Genomic DNA, 20,639 nt, shown 5'->3' with positions numbered 1-20,639 from the left:
GGGCGGTAAGATCGCGGTTATCTGCAGGGGGTAATGGGGTAGAATGGACCCGAGACAATGGAAACCTAAGAGGAAGACGTTACGATGGAATAAGATGCACGAGCTCATTGTTTACTTGTGACCCTCCTGTGTAAATGTTACTAAGACTATTATATAGGCACATTATACGAGTACTTAAATCGAATAAGTTGTCTTTTATTATACTTTGTCTAAGCTCGTTTTAATATGATAGTAAAAAAGCTACTTCTCTCGGAATCGAACCCAAAATTTTTCGCATGGTGATCGGTTATCATTATACCTACTACGCGAAACACTACCTACAATAAATGCGCCTATAAGTCCTCACAATATCTATAAAATAACTTAACTAACTTAGGGTATGGTATGCTAACTTAGGGTTTTGTTTATATGCATTGTTATATCGGTAACGTCATCTGCCCATTACTTATGGGCACGGGTCTCTCGGAGTGAGAGAGGATTTAGACCTTAGTCCACCGCGCTGGCCAAATGTGAATTATTCATTAATTCGGTTTCATTTAATACTTTAACAATAACTTTCACTTTCACTTCTTGAGCGTAAACTTCTTTAGACAAAACTTCATCCATTATGCGACTTCCGTAACCACACATTCTTCATATTCTCCAAACGCGTCAAAACAAGTATAACTCGAAAACCACATTCGTGCAAGAACACACCTATTCTGGAAACAATAACATAACAGTGACGTAGCGATCCGCAATAACGACCCCGGATCGAGAGCGCTCCATTAAGTTGATGAAGAAAGTATTTTATCGGCCAACTTGCGTACCGTCTAATTACTTCCGAACGGACGGAATGACGTAGTGTGTAACGAGATATGTTGTGCTGTGTAACTAAGAACATGGTTTTTTGGTTTAGTGGTTAGGAGTCTATTGGTAACAAATGGCCAGGATCAGTCAAAATTATTAGTATTTAAAAGACACTGATACTGCAAAGTTCTCTAGGAGACCACTCCTCTCCAGATAAGGAAGGTTTAAGTCATGGACTGACTGAATTCGAGATGGTAAAAAGTCTTAGACATATTTGACAACAATTTTTACAGTCTCTTTTGTACTCCATAAAATAGTACTAGATGTCTTTTGGATCCAACCAACCCGAATACAAATCGTATTTTAGTCCTTCCTAAAGTTCACAACAGATACAATGCCGTCGTTGGATAAACACCTCTCTATTTTTCTCCCTTACTATATATCTTATCCTTTAAACCAAACTATCTAATAATTAATAATTAAGATAATTGAACAGCAGCGGTAATACTACACAATATTACAGAGATAGGTATAGTGGTTTAGACTCGAAAGTCGAACCATCCGGAGTATAATCACATGTAAAATCAAACCCGCCTTTCAACGAGAAACTCATCGTTCGCATGGAATAAACTCCAGCAATGTGATTAAAATCCCAAGTTTTAAAATAATCGAACGAGTCTCGATACTAAAACAGCTGTAAACCGTTCTCGTAACGATTAGAGCTCGGAATAGGGCGTTTGTTGTCGAAGTCGTTTCAATTTTACAACGGCTTGCATTTCATTAATTGTGTGACTTGTTTTTTTAAATAATGTTTCTTTGTATTTAGTATGCTAGACACGAAATTAATTTTAGATTAATTGAACTAGAAATGTGCGTAAATGAGCATGTAAAAAGTCGTTAATATCCACGAACTTTTGTAATCAATTTCAATTTAATCAATTTAACAACGTGACTAAAGTGCAGTCTCAAGTGAGTATCTTTTATCACATCGTCATAATAGTACACAACCACGCTTTAAGTTGTCTCATACAGGAGTCTCAGGACCTTTCGGATGCATTTTAAATTTCGAAAAAGAGTTCTTGTTTCCGTTCTTCGTTCCCGTTCTCGGGATTCGAATTTCAGACCGCTAGTGTGAGGCAGCTTGAATTGGATTCTATCTCTGGTTCTAATCTATCTACATACTAGACGTGTAAAGAGATGAGCAATATCATTTTATCAGAGATCAGCGCAGGTAGGCTCCGACCGGTTGCAAGCCATTTCCGGCACTCCCGCCCTTCACGCGCCTCTCGTTTCCGGAAGACAATGGCCGTCCTCCGACTTCCGATCGCCGATTTGTCCAATTTTGCTCAATCCGGGATTGGATTTAATAGAATACGAATGTGTTTTGGATATTTGTATGCAATGCCTATGTAATTGTCTTAAGGGTCACTGAGGGTCTTAGGGTCTTTAGTTTTTTGTTACGAAATGTATGTTAAAAAATTATATATAACAGCATTGTTCAGTGCAGCTATCTTCCGGCTTTAAGGGTATGGTAAGGGAAACTTACTTATAAGAGATGTTCCAACTTAGTCCTTAGCAGTGCATCTGTGGCCGACCTTAAATCTGGGGTTGATTGTAGATATCCATGGGCGGCAGTAGCTTTTTATGATCAAGCATCAGTTGGACTGCATGTACGTTCGTGCAAAAAAGGAAAATTATATGAAAAAATAGTATAATCATGCAAAGTTTTCGAAAACCTAAAATTAATCCAAATAGAATTACATAAGTGGACTTTTCAATTTGAAAAATGCTTGACGCAATACGTGGCAACGATCCGCAAAACTAAGTTTCGTATGTTCGCATTACACAATAATGAGGTTGTTACGCAGTGCGGTGTCCGCTTTGTCCTTGTTCCAGCATGCAGGTGCTTGCCAACCTGATAAGAGAGATAAATCGTCTCCATACTCGTGCAATTGTAAAATGATTTCGGGAAATAGCACATTGTAAACTGACTCTGTAGAGCGGTAATCGGTAGCTCGTATGCTAAATTATTTTTATGAACCAGAAATTCCAGATTTAAATCCCAGACACGCAAATATGATTTTTTTAACTTACAAAAAATATTATCATTCGCTTTAATAGTGTAGGAATACATTGAGAGGAAATTTATACGTGCGATAAAAAGTTTTTGGAGGTATTTGAATTTCGTCAATCTACACCTGGCCTACGTGGTGAACCTGTAGGTACCATTTTCATTCTTAAATGTGACCCCCACCCAGTAGTGAAACAGTTAAAAAGGGTTTACCTATATTACCTCGTGATGAGTTCCTGCCACCTAGGGTCATTTCTAATGAACGTCAAATAAAGTTTGAGTCCAATTTTAGATAAGAATCACCTCACCCTCTGAAGAATGACCTGAACCTTACCTTATTATTATCAAAAACAATATTTTACGAAACAAGTCTAATATTTACGTAAATAACATTGTTCAAGAATTTGATCAAATTTTCGTTCAGACAATTTGACTCGTGAATTCCTTGGCACTCCGTCAAGATACGCTGGAGACACGCTTCTTCTGGAGAATTTCAACTATCCGCTCTGTAGACAAAGGACCTTCATACATCATAACGAGTGCCTTGTAACAAATGGATACACAAAAGATATTTTACTCTACTCTTAATGATAAACCAAATGCTTGGGTCTTTGTTATGAGACATCTTCAAACGATCTTGCTTTTATTCTGCTTAAAGCTGAGATTTACATTCTAGAAACTGATCTTCATGAACCCATTATAGTCTCATCAGTATTTCCGATATATACAACGAACATACTGTTCATCATAATACATTTCGTTCCACAACCCGTAAATTTCTGAATACGGCTCTTCTAAACAGGCGTTGTCGTAGTCTTTGCATCCGGCTATATGTTTTACTCGTGGAAGATATGTAACCGCAGGAGATATAACTTCGCAGGGAAACGCTGTTACCAATCCCCTGGCTTTAGGTCCCTGGTCGCCTTTACGACACTAACGGGAAGAAAGATTGTGACTATTCGAGACCACAAGGCATGTCGTATATTTTAAGAAAACAGGTATGATTCGACCATACTATTGCCAAACCTTCTAGCTTATTCCAGTTCTTGAATTTTTAGGGAAGAGGCCACTCACAATTGAGTGAACTGGGTGGCATGCTCATCTGCTTCTTCAATATCATAAAAGCAAACTTAAAACAATTGACTCAAGTCACCTTTCATAATGAGATTTTATACGCTATAGCCCACCACGCTGCCAACTTACGGATTGGTAAACCTCATACACCTTTTAGAACTTTTTTTAGAAAATTCTCAGGTGTATCGGTGCTTTCGCGATGTTATCCTTCACCGTTAAACCATGTGTTAATGAACTTTTAACTAGGGCATAACTTAGAAAAATTATAAGTACTCGAGAGTTGTACCCTATACCTGAAATTGTGGGGAAATTGTTACCAATAGGCTATTACTGTTTTTCTTCTCTTTACAAGAATAAACTTAATCCTCTTGAAATAAAATACCAAGTAATAGAATCAAAAGTGCCATAGCAAGCGAATGGAGCAGATAAAAATCAATTGTGCGCTCGGAGTTGGATCCTGCCAAGTTCTTAATGGCGATCCGATATGCACATAAATTTGTCCCCAACTTGCACCCATTTTGAGGAACATGGTCCTGTAGGATATTTTAAGAAGTTTTGGTTGTCTAGACATGTTTTTTGGGAATTTTGTGGAAGTATGGTTAAAACTTTGAGTGTTGATGACATCTGTTGATCTATGTCTCATCGAATTGTTATTTGTGATCAAATGAGGGCGCATCTGCCTCATTTTTGTATCTTCTATTACAAATATGAAAAAGCTGACAAACATTAAGCTATGTAGTCTTAAGCTGTTCGCTCTGCAGTAATCATCTACCATCAGCCAGTAACACACGATGTAGAAGCTGGTCTAGAGAATCCTAACGGTCACAACTGTTTCTACTATTAAAGGTATCAAAAAGTAACAATTCATGTAACAATTCATCACCAATCTACTAACCATACCGTGTCAATCTCTGAGCTACCTTGGTCGTATACCAGAACATAAACAACAAAGGAGACAATAGAACTGTCCTAGGCATCACACGACGAATCACAAAATATTTATCTCTTCGTCACGAATTTCAAAACATTCTTTCAGTTTTATCATGATTTTTATTATTATTCGTGCCTTGGTTGGAGCCAGAACAAACAATTCATTTGCAGGAGCCGAAATTCAATGTTACGTAAAAAATGTCGCCACTATCTGACCCACTTCAGGAAGGCGCAATGACCTCGCCCAACTCAGACTTGCTATTTTTTGGATTGCTTGTAATACTCTTTGGACATATTTTGGACCATGCCTAAAGTTATAAATAAACAACTTGACGTAAAATAAACAAGCAGAGACGGACTATTTTATATGATATATGGATCGTGGCGTTTATAATTCATGAGACACTTTTACGATAAGCAAAATAATATACAAACATTAGTTTGTACAACGTTAGGAAGTGCCCTAAGTCCTGTTTTATGGGTGCCATGTTTATGTACAAAACCCATACATAAAACAAAACTCTTAATCATTTAGACCTCACGTTATAAGGAATTAAACCGGAATTGATACATTGGTAATGAAAGTCCATACTGAATTTTTATACTCAGTAAATTTATCTTCACCGAGAAAATTCAAACAATTAATTTATAACCGTAAACCAAAAACTTTACGAACAACCTAACAAACTTTATTACAACCACAACAGTTTCAGTTATCGAGCTATTGTGGTTAGTCTGAGTTGACCTCATTCCCTGTATATTTCAGCTGGCATTATTTTAAGGAGCGCCGAAAATTTTCAGCCAGTGACAAAGGAATATCTGTCATAAACCATTCTTATACGCGGTGGTATCGTTTGAATTCACTGAATTTAATTTACAAATTTGTCTTGCATGATCAAGCCGGTAACTTTATTGAGTGATTAAAGCTTCGTAAACTCGATCTGTCGTGCAACTAGTTTGACAACAAGTGTGTAAGCATCTATCCTTTGTGAAGAATCATACAGTTATTCATGAACTTAGAATGTGTCATAGTTAAGGAACTAAATAAGGAATACTACTCGTAATACGAAATAAGGATTTCTGCGTTTAATGCGTAATACTGTTGTATAGTTTGGTTATAAGGCTTAGAGTTTCAGAAATCAATAGTATTCTAGTATTGCAAAATAAGTCAGAAACCATTCCTAAAGGTATTTTTAATTTATAGTATAAGAAATAAATCGCTTCGAGAAAAGAATGCTACGGCCGTGCCGCTTCTTTTGGCTCGACTTGGCGGGAGGCACTGCCTTGCCTCCAGATTTGTATTGGTGTCATAACATTTTTACCGCTAGATACATAACTAGATATTCCTATCCGTATGCAAAATAGGATTTTATTTTGAGCTTCGATTAAAAATATCAACCTATTACAACATATTGGTATTGTTGATCGAAGTTTTGTCATTGAGACTATTCAATAAGGTGGTAGAACCCTTTGTGGTTCGACTCCGGCGGTACCACCGCCACACCTATTTCTACCTAATAACAGCAGTGTTAGGCGCTGCTGTTCCGGTTTGTAGAGTGTGGTAAGGGAGACAGACTTTACCGAGGCGTTTCAGCTTAGTTCTCAGGGGTAGCGGCGCATCTGTGGCCGACCTCACGTAGGAAAATCTAATCTTATCTGGGGTTGATTACAGATGTCCATGGGCGGCAGTAGCCACTTACCATCAGGTGGACTGTACGCTCGTCTGTTACTCCTATATTATAAAAAAAAAATACTTCGACATGTATAAAAGTTAAGTTTGATAATGTAAGTTCTTGACATTTTTTTCTCGAAGTATATTTACATGAAAAGTAGTTTATGGCACCACTTCAACTATAAACACAGTTTTAAATAGTGCATTTATTGGCCTTCATTAATTCAGAAGCTCTGGGGTAGGAATAAATTTGGTGCTATTGCTTTTGTTTTCCTATTAAATGTTTATGGGTGGAATAAACAACATTGTCGTCGAATTGTTTTGGAGTAGTGTTAAGTTGAAATTAAACTATATAACAACTAATGGAATTATTTATTCACGTTTAATAAATAGATAAAGTATCTATGAGAAAATTATATGATCACTTTCTACCGAATATATTTAGGTTATACATACTCTACATAATCTTAGTTTATCATATTATTATTATTATAGAGCATGTAAAGCTCGTGTTATCCTATGTACTTGCATGTAAATTAATTTTCAATATATTATGTATATAATATAAACTGTACGCAATGATATCGCTTCAAAAAATCTTCTAACCCAACCTAACCTAAAAAGATATTCCTTTTTATTTCACAAACACAATTAGCTCTCAAACTTCAGCAAACTCCAGTAAACGCAAACATCCCTACAATCCTCAGACAAAGCATCCCTAAAGGAGAAGGGCGGAGGGAATCGTAAATAAAATTGGAACGTGGAGAGAGGCGAGTAAAAAATCGCCCTATAAGTGAATGTAGGTCCGCGTTTAGCCTCCTTTAATGAGGGCCTCGCGGAATTAGGCGTCGTCAGCGCCTGTCATAAATTGTCGCCGATTCTCCTTTTGCGAGAATTCCGACAGATGTCTGACCGACGACGAGTTTGCCAGGCGAGGAAATAGAAAAGATTTAATTTCAAAGCAATATAGAAACTGTAGTTTTAGTTAGCTGAGTGCCTGGTACACATATCAATACGTGAATTTCCTATTTTCATAAATTATAAGAGATGTCAAAAGAGGAGCAAAAATTAAATTAATAATCTATAGGTACTTGTTGTGATCAGTTCATACACCCATAATATGTGAAAGTGGTACAGACGTAATATAAATCGCGTCAAAAAAGAGAGTAAAAAAATGAAAATTTGTATTTTTAATATTTTTGTGGTTGCCAACAAAATGATACCTCCTTACAACCTTCGAACACCAAATGTGAAAAATTGAATCTTAATTTTGCAGCGCAAGTTTTTTACTTATTTCAACCTCCTCAATATTATATTTTAGGTCAAACTCGCTTATCGCTTTTCGCTCTCCATCATAACAGTTCAGCAGCAAAGAGGGGAAAGACGGAACGGAACAAAAGGTCCGGTAAAAAGTCGTCCCGAACTCCCAACGACGTATAAGCGGCCATCGCAGCTTCCTTACCCGATCTCTTTGATTGCTGAAACCCGGAGATTCGCCCAATTCCGCCAGCTCCAGAATTGGTTTGTTTATGGGTGAAATGAGAAAAAGTTCAGATAACAGAAACGGTTCTGGAGAACGGATCGGGTTTAGCGGATTTGCGGAAGTTACTCATTATTGTCACTGGATTTTATCTTGAGCTTCAAAAGCGGTGTCTTAAACACGTTATGAAAAGACTTTTACATATTAGAGATATTTGTAGATTTTATGTACAACTTACATTATAGGATCAATTTATCTACAATCAATGTTTTCTTTCTAAACATCGTAATTTGTCAATGCCTAGTAGCAGTAATTTCGATCTTTGGTAGAAAAACAATGGATTGATTATTAATAACAGACGTTAGACGGAATAATTTTTGAAGATTGCCTGATCATCGAAAAATCCCGTTCAACACTAGCTCTGCGAAGGATTAAGTATTCCTGATATCAAATATTTGACTTATATATTAGTGTATTAAACAGACAATTTTAGGATTCATACCGACGATATCTTCACTGAGACCGTGCAATAAAGAATAATGTTTTCCCAGATGAATATTCACGCAATCAAAGTCATTTATTATGTTAAACTGTGATATTGCCTGCCGGTATTCGTTTTGTTGGTGCGAAAACATACATTTGTAGGATGTTCCTTCTATCAATTATATCGAAGTCCATTATAAGACATTGATATATCCAAAACAAAAGGTTTGCGCATTATGTCTCTGCTAATACAAAATCCATTAAACGAGAACGTAGCTTTTTTATAATATAGGAGTAGCAGACGAGCATTCAGTCCACCTGATGGTAAGTCGCTTCTGCCGCCCATGGACATCTGTAATCAACCCCAGATAGGATTAGATATTCCTACCTGAGGACGACTAAGCTGGAACGCCTCGGAAAAGTATGTCTCCCTTACCACACCTTTCAAACTGGAACACAGCAGCGCCTAACACTGCTGTTATTAGGTAGAAATAGAATAAGAAAGTATGGCGGTGGTGCCGCCAGAGTCGAACCACAAAGGGTTCTACCACCTTCAAAGCTACACTTAACACGACTGTCATAAGACTAGGTGTGATAATGGTTCTTCTGAGAAGGCACTGACACACTTATTTCTAACGTGGACCTGCTCTTGCGCTTAAGTGGAGAGAGGATACTGGCCGACTTATATTATCGTTATCTTAGTTCTTAGGAATGGCAACACATCTGTGACAGCTTTCAGGTAGAATCCCTAATCTAAACGGTGTTAGTCACAGATGTTCATAGGCGGTAATGACCATTAGCCATCAGGTGAACTGCACGATTGAATACTCTTAATTCATTACTATTATCATCATTTATCCATCGTTTGTCATCCTTTAAAATATACTCACGAAGGTCTCTATCACTTTCAAGGTAATAAAAACTTGCAAGGTATGAAAAAACTAAAAAAACAGTGTAACTTTACACCCGTATACTCTGAGAGCGTGCCACAAAAAACAATGTTTCCCAAATGAATATTCATGGCGCAATGAAAGTGATTTATTATGTTAAACGAATGCGGCGATGGGCGGCCGGTATTAATTCTGCGGTTACTGCCACATGCAGCGAAATATCGTCGACACCTATACCTGGGGTACGTTGAAAATAATGTAATAAATTTTACTGACGCTCTGACTATGATTCTCGATAATTGATGCGACATAAATGTACTATGTGTAACCATTGTTTACAGTTATAATATAGTTGTGTTTTGGTTTCAATGGGTGTTGTAACAGAAATATGAGGTGTTTCAACTTAGTCCCAGGACTGACATCATATCGTCCTCTGTACTTAGTCTCTATTTGTAGTTAATTATTATTCTAGCACCTGCTAGCGGTGTACCTACACCGCAAGCTTATTTTATACTTAAATTAATTAATTAATTAAAATAATTTGGGTCCTCAAAATATTTCTTATCTCTTTCCTTTTGCCAAACTGATTTACCATTAAAACACATCTATAATCAGAAACTAATTTACAGTCAGAAAGTACTTATGACCAAAGAAACCCAATTTCATATTTCAAAGGGTACAAAATCCTTCATTTTCAGTAACACGAGTATAGAACGTCACTCGCACGACACAATGGGACGCACTCGCGATTCACTTATTACATCCCTTCATCCCTTCGTTATATTTAAATCAGTCGCAACGGCTTCAAATCCTCGCCTGACCCATTTCCGCTCAATCCGGTAATGCTCCGCTTTCGTGTGTGGTGCCAGTGTAAGCGGTGTCTGTGATGAAATAATGAAAATGCGTGATGAATGAAAGTACTAATTTCAGACTAAACCATTGAGACACAGTTCATAAGTAACGTACAACATAAATAAGTATATAAAAATAAATTATAACAAAATCATAAAATAAAACAGCTACCTAATATTACGATCTTTTAATTCCAAGAAGTTTTCTGACAAAGGCCCTTTAACTCTTTCTGCTGAAACCTTTCTCTTATGACGCCATTCTGTCAACTACATTATGCGCGACACGGTTTTAATGTTAATATTTTCAAAATAAACTAATATTAGCGTCAATCAATCTTTTTTTTAATACATCTGTCTGTTTTGATAAAGCGAAAATAAGAAAACATAATCATGAGCTTATAAAAATTATATGATATTTGATAGAATAGTACAAACTTCGCGCTCATAAAATCGCTTTCACTGTGGCCATAACCTCACATCCTTCCCGTAACGCCTTTGCGTCTTCTCCTTAAAAAAATAATAACACTTTGCATAAGCATTTATCGTCGCCTCTTAAGCGAACTCAAAACGAGCACTTTTTACATTCAAATGCCTTGAGAACGTGAATATTGTTGAAAAAGTAGCTTACCATTAACCCATTTCCAAAAAAATGTATTTTAAAGACCTTTTCCGCAAAAACAATTAGGAGATTGTTTTATTTTACAAATATATAATGCAATGTATCTATTTTTGTTTAGCTGTACGTCGTAATTTTAGGTATTTCCGAAACCTTCACTGATAGATTTTTGCTTAGGCTGTTTTATAGCCCAAAATCTCTATACCATTTATACACCTACCCTCAAAAGTACACTGCTGAAGGAAGAAGAAGACGATTTCTGCACTCACACCCGCACATTAGGATACCCTGTAATGGGTGCCGTGAAGAAACAGCCTTAAATTCGCCATTTTGATATCTGTTGGAAAACAGTCATTTTCAGAAATGGCACCACCATATAATTTACCGACATTCAAATTAAAATAATGATTGAAAAAAATCCTTATATCGTCACAAAACTTTAAAATCGGTAATTATGCAGTTTGGCTACTTTTCCGAAAATCAATGCAATATATTTTTTTTTAGTATGGGTAGCTTCAATTAGTCTCCATTGATGATATTCCGTCGGGGGAGGCTAACATTGCATAATTACCTTTTTTTTCACCCTTTTTAGTGATGGCATACTAAAGTTACTAATATAATATAAAATTGTATAAACTTGATCATTTATAAAGGTAAGGTCTGGATTGAACCCACCCGCTCGCAGGGCGCTAGGTTGGAACATATATTGTCTTATATGTTCCAACCTAACCTAACCATGAATTGGTTAGGTTAGGAATAGGAAATGTTAGCCTCCCCCGACGGAATATCATCAATAGTGAATAATTGAAGCCACTCATGCTAAAAAAAAATTTATTGCATTGATTTTCGGAAAAGTAACCAAACTGCATAATAACCTTAAAATCATTCATTAGTACTTGAATTGAGTACAGTCATCAAATTAACCAAACGAACTTTATTGTTTACAGAGCTTTTTAAAAGTTCTCTATCAAAATATAACGAGCCGTTTTTAATTAAAACAGCGATCAAACATTCACCAGAAATTAATTGAGAGCTCCTAACTTGCATAACAACCGAAGTTGTGCCACTGCGCTGTACTGACCTATATAAACAAAATAAATCGACCCAATGATATAAATATCACATGAATATTCATAGGTCGGTTTAAGGATTGATAATAAATTGACATCGTAAGCTTCAAGAACATTTATAAACATACATACATACAAACAGTAAGAGAAACACCTAGATTCTCAACAAGAAACTGAATTATTTTTAGTATTTGCTTATCTTGCTTGCTTTGCTTGGATGTCGAACCCGGTATGTATAAATGCTAATGACACTGACTTTTATGTTATAATATTGAGATGTATCCCCACAATAATTTTTATACAGATTGAAGAAGGCTAATGGTCGATCTGTTGGATAATTTAAATTACTCAAAAAAACTTAAAACCCAGAAAACTGGTATGATAACAATTGTGTCATGTCGCTTATCTCCACACAAACGAAATTAGCAACATCCAAACAAAAGCAACAACTCAAAAGTAGAAAAAACGTAACAATAACCTCATTGTAATAACGGGAAACGTTTCAAAATTAAAAGCAAAAGCGGGCCGAAACATTAAGCGGGCGGATCTGAGCCAGTAAACAAAGATTCACTTTCGCTAGATGAGCAATTTCATGAATAAACATAATAAAGTGGCCCAGAAGATCCGCACTTTGCACTGATTTACGACCTGCGTCGCTCCTGTAGCTCGGGCTGTATTACTACGCTACAACTTACTTTTATCACCCTTGCAACAATTCGAAACTGAAATACTAAAACTAAACTAACCAGATTATTCACGTAAACATGCAAAAACGCACGCACGTATGCACATGCACTTATATTGATTCATAAACAAGGATCCACTTTCGCTATATGAGCAATTTGCACTGATTTACGACCTGCGTCGCTCCTGAAGCTCGGGCTGTATTGCTACCTTACAACTTAGTTTTATCACTCTGATTAGTTTGCTTATTCTCCTTGTAACTAATCCAGGCATAAATACTGAAACTAAACACATACACGCAAATATGCAAACACGCACGCTCGTATGCACAATGCACATATTAAGCTAACTGAAAATTGTATGAAATTCCATAAAACTTTTTAATGCTGATTCTAGTTCATAGTAAATCAATCTAAAGTACCTTGTTAGGTTGATCCATAAACAAAGGTTCACTTTCGCTAGATGAGCAATTTCATGAGTAAATATAATAAAGTGGCCCGGAAGATCTGCACTTTGCACTGATTTACGACCTGCGTCGCTCCTGTAGCTCGGGCTGTATTACTACAGTACAACTTAGTTTTATCACCCTTTAGCAATTCCAGACTGAAATACTGGAACTAAGCACAAACATAATATATTGTTCACGCAAATATGCAAAGACGCACGCACGTATGCACACTTCAAGGTAACTGAAAATTTTAGGAAATTCCATAAAACTTTGCATTCCTGATTGTAGTTCATAGGACAGGGTAATTTAGATTGGTTCATAGAAAAATATTCACTTTCACTAGATGAGCAATTTCATGACTAAAAATAATAAAGCGGCCCGGATGATCCGCACTTGGCACGCTGATTTACAACCTGCGTCTCTCCTGTAGCTCAGTCTTGCTACGAGTATATTTCTACAGTGCTACTTTGTTTTATCACTCTTGAGTTACCCTTGTAACTATTATAAACTATATACTATATAAACTATATACATCATCTATTTCCAGTTGTTGTAGTGAATAATATTATAGAAATTATCACACATTCGTACATGTATGTATACGCACCAACGTATGCATAATTGCACATACAACGCACAAAACTATGCGAAGACGCACGAAGGTATGCACACAATTAAGTAACTGAACCATTAAACTCAATTTTATAAAACTTTTCTCTAGTGATCCTAACTTATAGTGCACAGTTGATAAACTAAGATTCACTTTCGTTGAATGAACAATGTCTCGAATAAACATAATAAAGTGGGCCGGAAGATCCGCACTTTGCACTGATTTACGACCTGCGCTCTGGAAGCTATGTCTTTGGGTGTTACTACACTGCAACTTAGTTTTATCGCTCCGAGACGCCCTGTGTTACCTTTTTACACATCCCAAGCAAAATGGTTACATAATGTATTTCTTAGAGTAGTAGAGGTTTCATTGTCGAATATAAATGTAGATGTAGATAAAAACAATTAGCATGTACTCGTATTCAATAGTAATCGTAATAGCAATCGAGATATAACATAATGATATGTATGAAAATTAGATCTCGTACCACCAGTTTAACGACTAATCAATTCCCCATAAAGGAATTAAGCTTATAATTTATGCATCTAACTGTCAACGGGTCGAAGTATAACCCGAGCGTAATGATTGAAATACACAACATTTACCTAACATTTATCTACCAATTCCAAGCAGAAATGGCTACAGCACCTATTTCTTCTAATAGCAAAACCTTGAGAGTAAAAAATTAAATATTTCTATGATACATATGCAAACAAACGCTCGCATCTACACGCAGTAAAATATGTATGTACGCACGAAAGTATGCGGGGTGTACGCATGCAAGTATGCGCTTATACATGCAAGTATACACATGTGCACACAAATATGCACAATTCTCATTCACAGGTGAATTATTATATTTAAGTCACAAGCACACTTCTTTCTTCCTATTAGATGTAAAAAAAAAAACAATATTTATACTTATTTCCAAATGACACTCAAATATAATATAATGAGATGTACGAAAATTAGATCTCGTACCACCAGTTAAACGACTAATCAACTCCCCATAACGCAATTAAGCTTATAATTTATGCATCTAACTGCCAACGGGTCGAACTATAACCCGAGCGTTACGGCTGAAATACGCATTTGAAGAGGTTGTATCCGGACCGCATTCGTCTTCTAATTGAATCAGAGCGTCTTATCAAATATTCATGTGATATGATAATCCGTCTGTCCTGTTCCCCTCTGGCATCAAGTGGATTAAGGCACTTGGTCTATAGCTGGCGAGAAGATGGCGCTTTGCTAAGCGACGTGACATTTTAAACTATGTTAGGTAAGAATTACTGAAGGTTCGTTGATGATCTGCAAAATATCATTATCTTATTCAAAGCGAACATTATCTTATTCAGAGCGAATTGGACCTATCAATTCGGCGGTCAAATATCTGGTTAATGTAATTAGGCAGAGGAATAGTGGACCTGCAAAGTATCTATTTCTATCAAATCTTGCGTCTTAATACATGAACGTTGCACGTATTACCTTATATCAAGACTGTTATTGTGTTTTCACTAGGAAGGCGTAATTACCATATATGCCCGGTACATGGTTTTAAACCTGTAATTTTGTAGTTGGTTTACCAATGTCTATAGGTTCCAATGACGATTATTTGTAATATAAATTTCAACCAATCTTTAAATACTCTTATAAGAAAAAATCGCTAATGAGAAACATATGAATCGCCTGTCGCTTACAGTCTGACAACTTCATAGTTTAGGCAAATTGTGAAGTTTGGCGAATAAGGGTAGGCTAGCAGGGGGACTCATGGGCATTCGATTCTCTCAGCCCTTAGTAGAATTCTTTGTGCTTTGACCTAGCTATGACCTTGTTTGGTTGATTAATGTTTATACTGAATGTATCTATGAATTTTCATGACTGTAAGAAAAATAAATAATAAATGGATACGTTTTGTACAAGGTCAAAAACATAATTAGGGTACAGTGACCCTCATTAATGTTTGTTCAGTTACAAAATTTCACGCCAAATATCATTAATATGAACTGTAATTAGGTCCATATTATTATTATTGCATTGTCATACCTTATTGATATATTAGGACAATTATTGTCATTCATTAGCCCTGATAAATTTACTGTACTGAAGCCATCCCTACAAAGGAAAAGGGTTACCTTTGTTGCTTTCTTGATTATAAATACTGGGTTACTGTTGTACGTGGAATATCGTCAAATCGTCTTTCATACATCCTAAGATATGTAAGAAAAAAGGAAGGAAGAATGGATGTGGTACAATTCCAGACCGACATATGTAACAATTGCTACAGAATTCGACAAGCATTTGTTAATCTACGTCAAAAACTCAAAATGTTTATTACAGTCAAAAATAAACATGAGATGTTAAGTAGCCTCTCGAGTTTCAAACCCTCAAAGGGAAGCTCCCGTCACCCACTATGCTCCCAAAATTCGTTTTCTCCCAATTTCTTACTCATAAAACGTAATTTTGTTAGAGAAAAACTTATTTCATAAAGCGGGGAACGATACGAATTGAAAGAACGCTGAATTTTCAGTGGGAGAAAAATTATTAATGTTCTTTGTTGTAATGGAGTATTACCGCTTTGTAGGTTTAACAATTATTCGTTCGCGGAAGTTTCTCCGTTTACGAGTAAACGGTGAAGTTCCAACGTTCGCGAAACGTTTGAATTTACTTATTATCCGATTTCCTGTTATCAATACTGGACGAGCTTTGTTGTTTTTGTTTTTTTTATTCCAGTGAATATTATAAGTTTGATATTTTACTCTGATTATTTGTTTTCCTTTGACGCTTCTTCCCGTCGTCTCATAGTATTTTTTGATGTGTAAAAAGTGGTATCAAGAATAAACTGAGTACTTTTAATCCCGAAAAATTATCTTAGGATGCTGAACGATCATAAAAGTCTTTCAGTAAGAATTTTATTGTTGATGTGACTAATCAAAAACAAAACTGATAGGGTAAACCACGCAACAAATCTACTGTTAAGTAGTAGAAATAGCAAGATGAGAAAAATATATTAGAGCATCCCTCTTCAAATAACCCGTTCATTGCCCCATACGTCAACAAACGTGCTAAATGGAGGAGTTAAAAAAAACAATTTGGAAGATTCCTAGTGTGGATGTTGGCACCACACTACATCGTATAAAACACTATTGTATCGATAATAATCTGTAGTTAAAACGTATTTATAAAAGGTTTTTCTTAATTAATACTTTGTACAATAAAAAAAACAAATACCTACTGCTAAACTTTTTTTTAATAAATATTCAGATGAAATTTCTACAAATATCTAGCGAAATACATAATGTTTTTTTTTTTGTGTTAACTATTTATTTCTTTAGTTATATTAGTACAGATAAAAAATATTAAATTTTTACAAACGGTACTTTTTAATTGATATAAAATTTTCTTTAAACAAATTAATATTTTTTATCAGTATTATTTATCTACACAATAACTTTTTAATTACAACGTCCGTTCTCTTTTCAAATTCTATTTGAACTTCGTTAACGTCCAAAAATATGAGGAAAATATGTCCAAATTAATTCAGAATAGCCGTCTTCGTACATGGCAGGCGAAAATTTTATTACTCCATAGGCAAGTCGGTTTCATAATACAGATTACGACAAAAATTGCGTTGACGCACAGCCTCCTTGGCGGGCCGTATTTTTTTAATTTTCTCAAACAAGATCTCGGGCCGAGGGATTCGATTATACAGCCACCGTCTTGCAATGTTATTAAATTTGTTTTCGAGAGCGCAGCGGGGTTTTTCGATGATGCATTTATATTGGATTGGAAGTTAGTAAGTTATCGAGTTTAACTTGATTAAAGCTAACAGTGGATTTATGTTGTTTAAGGTAAAAAGTCGTCGCTTTACAAAAACAAAAATTTCGTAGTATGTCTTAATTTAAGAGTCCAGTCGGTACAAGATTCAAGTTTTCTTAAAATAAATAAAATCGAGAAAGAAACGATGTGTATATCATACTTTCTGGTTAAAACGTGTGTTATGGTGTTTTGTCCTTCAAAAATACTTTTTGACCTTCATTCACATATCGCAAACATTTCTTATGATATTTTCTTGGCTTTATTAGGGCTTTTCTTGCTATTTACTGCTAGGGCGGACTATCACTTTTACGCGGACTATACCTAGGAAATCTTATAATTCTTGCCTAAAAAGGCTCTACGAATATACTTGTAACTTAAAATATACAGCACAAATCCAAAAAAAGACATTACCCCACATTTAAACCCTTCCATAAAATCTTGCAGAAACCTTCAATGTAGCGATGTCCTTTACATTTGCAAAGCAAATACAATTTATTGATAAACGGAGAGCTTCGCGAAGGGTCGAGCAAACAGTGAACGATAATAATACCGGAGAGTTACGGAACAAACAAACATTCCGACCCAATTAAATGGCTGGCAGGACTGTGTGCATAGGACCAGCCCTTCGATACAGACCGCCAAGAATTTGTTATACGTGTTATTATGTTACATTTGGGCAGCCTTTGATGTAGCGCTAATTGGATTTAATGTTTATTAAATGGAGATGTATGTTTTTGTTAATACCGGTTGAAGATGGGTATTTCAATGACTCTACCCTAGTTATTTAAACTGTTCTATGTAGGACATTGGACCAAGAAAATGTCTAAAGGAAGAATTTGTTTCTGTATGTATTTTTGATCTTTGTATAGTTGTGTGTATGTTCATGGTATCGTCAATAGTAAATTTTAGTCTGAAGCTTTTTGCATTAATACTTAGTTGTACGTTGTTGTTGTTGTTGTTGTTGTTGTGTGTGTAACACAAAAAACTATGATAATTGGCAAAAATTCGCCACGCCAATCCAAACATGAAGTCGAAATGGTTATCGTTAATCAATTCCGGATGATTTGAAATCCTACTTATGTTATTATGTCACCCTTCAATCCAGAATTTCATAGATTATTATTACCTATGAAAAGTTTTAGCAGACATTATCAGAGATAGAGAGAATAGAGTAATACCCATAAAACATCATCAAAAATTAACATGTATAATAATATTAAGCAATATATGTGAGTGTATCGCACATAATAATTTATTCAAAGAATTCCTAACACATAACGAAGTTAGCATACCCTTACGAGGTCCTTACCGAGATTGCATGAAATAAACCGGTATTCACGGAATGGGGCGTAAGTATTTTTATGTTCTCGGCTATTTGGAGCTGTACGATATTTCTATTTGGCTTTGAAGCCAAAAGAATTTCTTGATTGTATCTCAATTGTTCCTTTTTTCAAATTTTATCTGCTATCTCTTTGCCAAAACAAAATATTTCATGTTATACTAGGACAAACTCAATGGAAAAACTTTGGGTAGTTTGTTAGGCAACATTTTTAAGTTAGAAAAGCTTACTTTACTTTAAGTATAGTTCAAGACAGCTCGTCTGGCAAGCTTATACTACTCTCCTATTCAGGGACTCCGGATTCGATTCCTGGACACATATACGACGACTTTACATTTCTATTCTGGGTCTGAATATTTGTACCCTTGTCTTTGTATATGTTAATGGTAGCTACGTCTCAAAGAATTTTAGTTTAGAGTTATGAGTAAAAAAGTTTAAATAGTGACTTTTTGCTTAATATGTTTTAACCTTTTCTGCACTTTGAACTAACCTACATTCATGTCATGTTGAATACACTTACAAATGAAAGAGGCGTGTAAAAAATTTAAACGCTTGCGTTGGTTGAAATTTTTTCCATCCTACTTCTCTGTATAGGAAACTTAACGAATACATTCACATATACCATTAGAGCTATTCATAGCTCTTTTAATATAAGAGTGCCAATGGGTTGTACCGAATGTTTACTCGACAAACATTTGTTTCCGCGTTTTTACGATATGTGTACAGGAAATATGTGAATGGATTTGGCTCTCTGCCTAGAGAACACTTGAGTAAATCGTATTTATTGGCGTCTATTATATCATACTAAGCTTATCAAGTACTTAGGCTTAGGAGAAAAGTATGTCAAAATAATAATAAAATTTATATAGATACCGTGATTTTCTGGTAATAGCATAATAAATATAGATATCTGTTTCTCATTAACAACATACACATAAGCATAAAAATATACAAGATTTAATAAACATAATGTAGATAATCTACAAAGTTCATACTAGCACGGAACATACGAGTACCCGTAGATACTATTCGTAGGCATTCGTAGCGCTACGAAGCTTCCATCGTAGCATGACATGCTACGGTGGGTTACGAGTGTTGTGTATATAAATAATAAATTAATTACTTTGCAACTGATACAAACATGCTTCAGCCCACTTTCTTACAATAAAAGTTAACTACTTATGCTTTAGCCTATAATATTTTTTGCAGCCAACTTCAATGATTTAAACATGTAAGTCATTGAAGTTGGAACTTGCGCAAGGATTCTCTGACAATCAAAAGTATACATTTATAAATGTTATAAATAAAATAAATAAATAAAATCATAATTATTACTTTAGGGGATAATATATGGATACTCTAACCACTTTAACTACTCGAACTTAAAGTTTAAGTTAATTTATTTTTTATAAATGATTAGTTTCAAATTAAAAAAATATTGCACAGATAGAATATAAGCCATCGTCATCTTGTTCGTTAAATGGAAGATATTAAGGGCCCTTATCTCTTATTTGAATCGAAATGAAGTTCATCGTACATCATTTAATTTTCTTTTCACTTGAAAGGGACATCAAATGAGCATGAATTATAAACATGAATCTTTTGAAAGACCTTCTGAGCATGAATAGACATATGATATATAATTACGTTCTAATATAATATTAAACCCTGCTTAGGGGGATCTTGAATGGGCCCCCGGGAGGCAAATTAAGACGCTGGATGTAAACAGAAAAATTGAAAAGATTCTCGTTTTTCTCGCTTCATCCAATTTGATAGAAGTAATTAGAGATCCCGGCTATCAGCCCCACTTATATAG

General features: G+C 35.4%; 1 protein-coding gene across 6 annotated transcripts in view; it reads left to right on the top strand.

Annotated features, from left to right (window-relative positions):
- LOC140753130 (uncharacterized) overlaps positions 1–20,639 on the top strand; it is a 487,125-nt gene that overhangs the window by 405,791 nt on the left and 60,695 nt on the right. The window lies entirely within an intron of this gene.

Source organism: Epargyreus clarus, unplaced genomic scaffold (assembly GCF_041222505.1).
Source record: "Epargyreus clarus isolate Ecla_fem2 unplaced genomic scaffold, WU_Ecla_fem_2.2 ptg000026l, whole genome shotgun sequence".
Lineage (NCBI taxonomy): Eukaryota > Metazoa > Arthropoda > Insecta > Lepidoptera > Hesperiidae > Epargyreus > Epargyreus clarus.
This window is presented reverse-complemented; position numbering and strand designations above follow the sequence as displayed.